The following is a 6,000-nucleotide window of genomic DNA, read 5'->3' as shown; positions in this document are numbered from 1 at the left end:
ACCTGACCTAACCTGATCTCAGCCTGACCCAACTTGACCTCAGCCTGACCTCACCCTGACCCCAACCTGACCTCACCCCGACCCTAACCCGACAGACTCTGCTTTCAGTCTCATCTGTTCACCTCTGGAAACTCTCTTTCTCATTCAGATCCTCCTGGACTTTGTGATAATGTCTTTCTTCCTCTGGGGTTTTAATTCCTTCTTTGATGTCTGTAAAGATTTTTGAAAATCCTATCATCTCAAGTTCCCAGGAGCCTGATCCTCTTATTCCTGTGTCTGCAGGTGTTTGCTCGGGTGGGGCTTTGCCCTGTGTATTTTATAATTTCGGTTTGTAAATTCATCTCGGTCGAGGCTTCATCAGCGGGAAGCTATGAGGCTTGAGTGGCGAGTCGTCCCTCTAGACCAGGGGTGCTGATGGCATTGGGCTGGGTCTGCCCTTGTTCTGGGGTGTCCTGCATGTGCGCTGTAGGGTTTCATGGCACCCCTGGCTCCTTCCCACCAATGCCAGTCACACCCAATCACGACAACCAAAAATGTCCCGGGCCTTGCCAGGTGTCCCGGGGGCAGAGTCACCCCAGTTGATTATGTGTGTCTCCAGGATATTGCCAAGCTGGGACCACCTTTCACGGGGGATAATTCCCTAGCTTTGAGTTTCAGAGACAAAAGTTTCAACCTCAAATCCATTGTGCAGGTAGGCTTTTCGACACATATTCTTGTAGAGCCAGGCAGAGAAATCTTGTAATCCTCCTATCCCATAGGCAGATTTTTTTCTAGTTTACCCTTTCACTAGGGTGTAAGGACAAACATCAGTGCTTCCTGTAGGATTAGTTCAAACCCTCCACCTCCTGTCATGATGGTTTACCAGTTTACTATCTATCAGAAATGAACACGTCCGAGAGACCCCACATCCTTGGCAATAAAGTGTGTCATCAAACCTTCCCACATTACAATGTAGTAATTTGAGATGTTTATTTTTGCTATTAGAAATGAACTGGAGGGACTTCCCTGGTGGTCCAGGGGTCAAGAATCCACCTTCCAATGCAGGGGACGTGGGTTCGATCCCTGGTCGGGGAACTAAGATCCCACATGCCGTGGAGCAACTAAGCCCACACGCCGCAACTACTGAGCCTGCGCTCCTCAACTAGAGAGAGAGAAAACCCATGCGCCACAACTAGAGAGCCCGTGCACCACAATAAAGCCCTCTTGCCACAACGAAAGATCCTGCGTGCCGCAACTAACCCCCGAGACAGCCAAATAAATTAATAAATTTTAAAAAAAAGAAATGAACTGGAGCATCTTTTCATATATTTAAAGTCTGTGTTTTCCCTTTACTGTAAACTCTGTGACAATCTGCCCATTTTTTCTATTGAGCTGTCCGTTTTTTTCTTAAAATCCACGGCACTTGAATGCCTCTTATGCCCCACACAGCGGATAGGGACGCACTTCAGGGCTCTCAGCAGTGACTGTCAGTCTCTTAAGAGAGAACGTGACTTAAAAACACTTAGTAACATGTAAGTTATGTTTATGTTTGTAAATGTATATTCCGGGGAAGAAAACCCTTTACAGGAAAGTTGTAGGGTCTGTCTGATTACCCGTTATTTTAATGACCAGTCACCCCTACCTACAAAGAATTCGGAGCACACATTTGATGTGGGTACAAAAGGACTTGATTAACCTGTGCTACGGATTTGTCACTGGCTCCACGGGGACAGGAAGACGTGGAGGACCCCAGCCTAGCGTAGGCAAGGTGGGCTTTCCCACTCCATACTTGTCTCTGCCCCTCACGGTATTCCAGGCAGAAGCTGCCGTCAGCTCTGGTTCTGACAGTTACGGGAAAAGGACGTGAGGTCACGTGGCACTTTCCCTCGGGCACACCTCGGCCTCAGCCCAGAAACTTGTGAGCCTGCCCTGGAGGCTCCATCCTTCCCGGTGGCCTCGCACGGCTCCAGAGAGTGGGGCGCCTCCCGTGAGGACCCCCGCCCGCCTCCTGGGCAGATGCTGAGTCCTCCTCCGAGCTGCCCGGGAAGGAGGTCGGCTGTGAGCCGCTGGCATCCTTGATGTGGAACTCCGAGCCGCTGTCCCTGGGTCCTCGATGAGAAGCGGCAGCTTGGGGGATCTCTGCAACAAGTGTCCGCGACCTAAACAACTGACTGCGTTTGAGGAAAGTAGGATCTTCTTCCTCAGCATAACCTCCTCAGATTTCCCCAACCTCCTGCCGGGTCGGCGAGCCTGCAAAGCCCTCAGGGCAGCCTCTCCTCTGCGCAGAGCCAGCCTCGCGCCCCCGGCTCCGCCCCCCACCCCCACCGCCACGAGCTCCAGCATCCCGTGTCTAGCACCAGCCGATGTTACTGACGTTTGCTGCACGAAACGCCGACCCCGAGGCATCAGCAACACAGCTGAGCCCGGAGCGCCTTCGCCCTCAAATCCTGCAGTGACTGGGCAGGCACGCTGGCTCTCTCCCCACGGCCCCTTCTATTTGGTTTTCTCCCCCTCCCAAATCTCAGGGTCAGTGAGGCATCCGGGCTGCATGCCGAACACCCCTCGGGCGCCCCCCGCCTTACGGTTCGTGAGTGGCCCTGGTGGTAGGTTTGCCTGGTTAGAGCAGCAAATCCTTAACAACAACGAAAGGTCTTGATTTTGGCAGTTGAAGCAGTGGTTCTCGGGCTTTAGTGCACTACGCCTGCTCATTGACATGCACAGAACCAGATGTCAATTTTTTTTAATTGAAGTGATAATGTCCATTTTAATGTGTACAATTCAGTGTTTTTAGTATTTTAGCCCTCACCACTACCTAATGCCAGAGCATCCTCATGACGACAAGAAACCCTGTCACCATTAATCGGTCACTCCTCCACCCCCAGCCCCCAGCCCCTGGCAACCACTAACCTACCTTCTGTCTCTGCAGATTTGCCTGCTCCGGACAGTTCCTTTCTGTCCGGCCTCTTCCACTTACACCATGTTTTCAACATCCATCCGTGCTGTGTCCTGTGTCAGCACTTCATTCCTTTTTGTGGTTGCTTGTGTCCCGGTGTGTAGATGGAGCACATTTACTTATCCATTGGTCAGCTGATGGGCGGTTGTGTTGTTCCCACATTTTGGCTGCTGTAAATAATGCTGCTCTGAATATTCACGTACACGTTTTTGCGTGAACCTAGGCTTTCATTTCTCTTGGAGTAACATTGCTGGATCCCATGGTAAGTCTATGTTTAACTTTTTGAGGAACTGCCCAGCTGTTCTCCACAGCAGCTGCACTATTTCTCATTCCCACCAGCAGAGTACGGGGGTCCTGAGTTCTCCACGCCCTTGCCAACACTCCTTTTTCCATTTGTTTGGTCGCAGCCCAGCTAATGGACGTAAAGTGGTACCAAGTCGTTTTGATTAGCGTTTTCCTGATGACCGATCACACTGAGCATCTTTTCAAGTGTCTATTAGCCATTTTTGTATCTTTTTTGGAGAAGTCCTTCAAATCCTTTGCCCACGTTTTAATTGGGTTGTTTGTCTTTTTGTTTTTGAGTTGTAGGAGCTCTTTATATATTCTGGACACTAGACCCTTGTCAGATATATGGTTTGTAAATTTTTTCTCATCCCATGAGCTATCATTTCATTCTCTTGATAATGTCCTTTAATGCACAGAAGAGTTTAAGTATGACAAAGCCCAGTTTATTTATTTTCCTTTTGTTGCTTATGCTTCTGTTGTATTTCAGAAACCACTGCCTACTCCAAGGCCATGAAGATTTACTCCTGCGTTCTTCTAATCAGATTCTTCCGCTCCCCAGGGTTTGTTGTAATTGCTGTTGTTTGTTTGACTTTTCTGGACGAATTAGGCAAAGTCTGTATGTTTTTGTCTTGTGTGGCCACTGATATCTCTGTCCCATTAGCTTAATGGTCAGCAAGTGACTGGACAGAGATTCTCACATGCCTGGAACGAAAACAAAAACAGACCAGGCTTTGCAGACGGGCCCTGTGTGTCAGGGCACCCTCAACACCCAGCGGGCCTGTCCCTTGCCTCCCCCTTTCGCCTCCTGCTTGTGCAGTCTGCTGGGGGCGGGGCGGGGGGAGAGCGTAGGGCCTTCTCAGGTCTCTCCTGAGCGCGCACATGGCCCCAGGCGCGAAATCTAGAGCATTCTAGATTTCGAGCAGTGTGTTGGAGCATTTCCAAAGAGTCTCACTCCCCAGCCTCTTCTCCCAAGCATTCTGGTTAGTCTATTTTTTGCCCCAACAATAATATTCATCCATTGCCTCAGCAAACATTTTCGTGTAAGTGATTTCCACAAACTGCCCGGGTGGCCACTTTAGCCCTGGGAGAGTCCCGAGTTAGGGGAGGTACAGGCAAGCCTTCTGACAGGTCTTTCGGGGGAGCCACCAGAAGGGTCCAAATAATTACGGTTCCTCCTGAATCGGGTCCACTCTCCTCTTCCAGTACCAGTCCTGGTACCAGGAACGCAGGCTGTCATCTTCAAGGCGAACGCTGAGCTGAGAAGCAGGTTAAATAAAATGCTAAGAGCTCACTTTTTTCTTGGCGGTACGCGGGCCTCTCGCTGTTGTGGCCTCTCCCGCTGCGGAGCACAGGCTCCGGACGCGCAGGCTCAGCGGCCGTGGCTCACGGGCCCAGCCCCTCCGCGGCACGTGGGATCCTCCCGGACCGGGGCACGGACCTGCGACCCCTGCATCGGCAGGCGGACTCTCAACCACTGTGCCACCAAGGAAGCCCTCAGCTGTTTTTACTCAAGTGTTCCCCTGGCTGCTGCTACCCTTTGGTTACTGTCCAGAGTTCCAAAAAAAGTTGATTCTGATGGTTTTTGCCGGTTTTCTCATTGCTTTAATGGGGGGATGTTTGGGGGTCCTTACTGTGCACTTTTCCAGTCCCTCAGAATTTTAAGTGTAGAGCCAGGAATATACTTTTTTTTGCAGGTTCTTTTGATAATTTTGGTGCTGTTGGCCCTCAGTCTACACTTTGAGAACCAAACTGGGACTGTCCCTCCCCTGCAGATTACTGCCTAGCCAACGTCTAAGATATACTCCCTGGTAAATGGGACCTTTGGAGTTTATGTCCCCGGATTGGTATCTGCCTGTTTTCTCTGCTCTGTCACTGTTGCCACGGTGTAGAGAAGTGCGTGGTGCTGAAGCGCTGACCCCGTTGTGTTAACGAGTCAAGGGGGGCCATCCTGAGCAGGATCTGGAGGAACAGAACCGCCCTCCAGCGGCGTGGGAAAGAACCCACGCGAGTCTCTGCAAAGGACACAGTCATCAGTGTTACTTATGGACCCTTTCTGATGTGGTTCCTGAGTCAGGGACCCTGTTTCCAAACAGATACATAGACGTTAAGGGGTGACCCAGCTCTGGGCAGAGGAAGGAATGTCAGGTGCAATTGTGGGTAAATACGCCACAAAACTTTAAATGTCCACATTCAGGACAAAAATGATTTTGTCTCAGTAACATATTTTGTGACACGTCCTTTTAACAAGTGCCAAGTAAACCAACACATTTAGGAATTCTGGTTGCTGGTCTACGCACGAGCTATGATGAGATGCTCACTGAGAAGAATATGATTTCTTTTGTGAGTTTCTTGAACCCTGGTCAAAGAATAAAACAAGTAATCATTCATATAAGAAACTCACCTGGAATCTTACCCCTGCCCAAGCATTCTTAAGAAGGCATCCGACAACGAATGCCAAAGTGTACATGCCCACCAACTAGTGTGGGTGACCCACGTTCAAAGTATTTTAAAGGGGACCCAGGCTAGCAATCCCCACACTACAGAGATATTTCCCTCCCTTAGATGTTTGGAGCTGGGAGCTTCATTAAGCTTTGAGGCCACAGATCCCTTTGAGAATCTGAGGATCCTCTATTAGAAAAATGTGTACACAGACAAGTTTGCATCTAATTTTAGAAGGCTCGTAGATCCCTGAAGAATTCCCATGGACAATAAATAAAGAACCTCTGGTTTAGAGAATCAAGGCAACCGAAGCATCGTGAGTTTCTCTACATCAGTGCCTCCCA

The sequence above is a fragment of the Phocoena phocoena genome, chromosome 13 (assembly GCF_963924675.1).
Source record: "Phocoena phocoena chromosome 13, mPhoPho1.1, whole genome shotgun sequence".
Classification (NCBI taxonomy): Eukaryota; Metazoa; Chordata; class Mammalia; order Artiodactyla; family Phocoenidae; genus Phocoena; species Phocoena phocoena.
The sequence above is the reverse complement of the archived record's forward strand: the minus strand, read 5'-3'. Positions refer to the sequence as shown.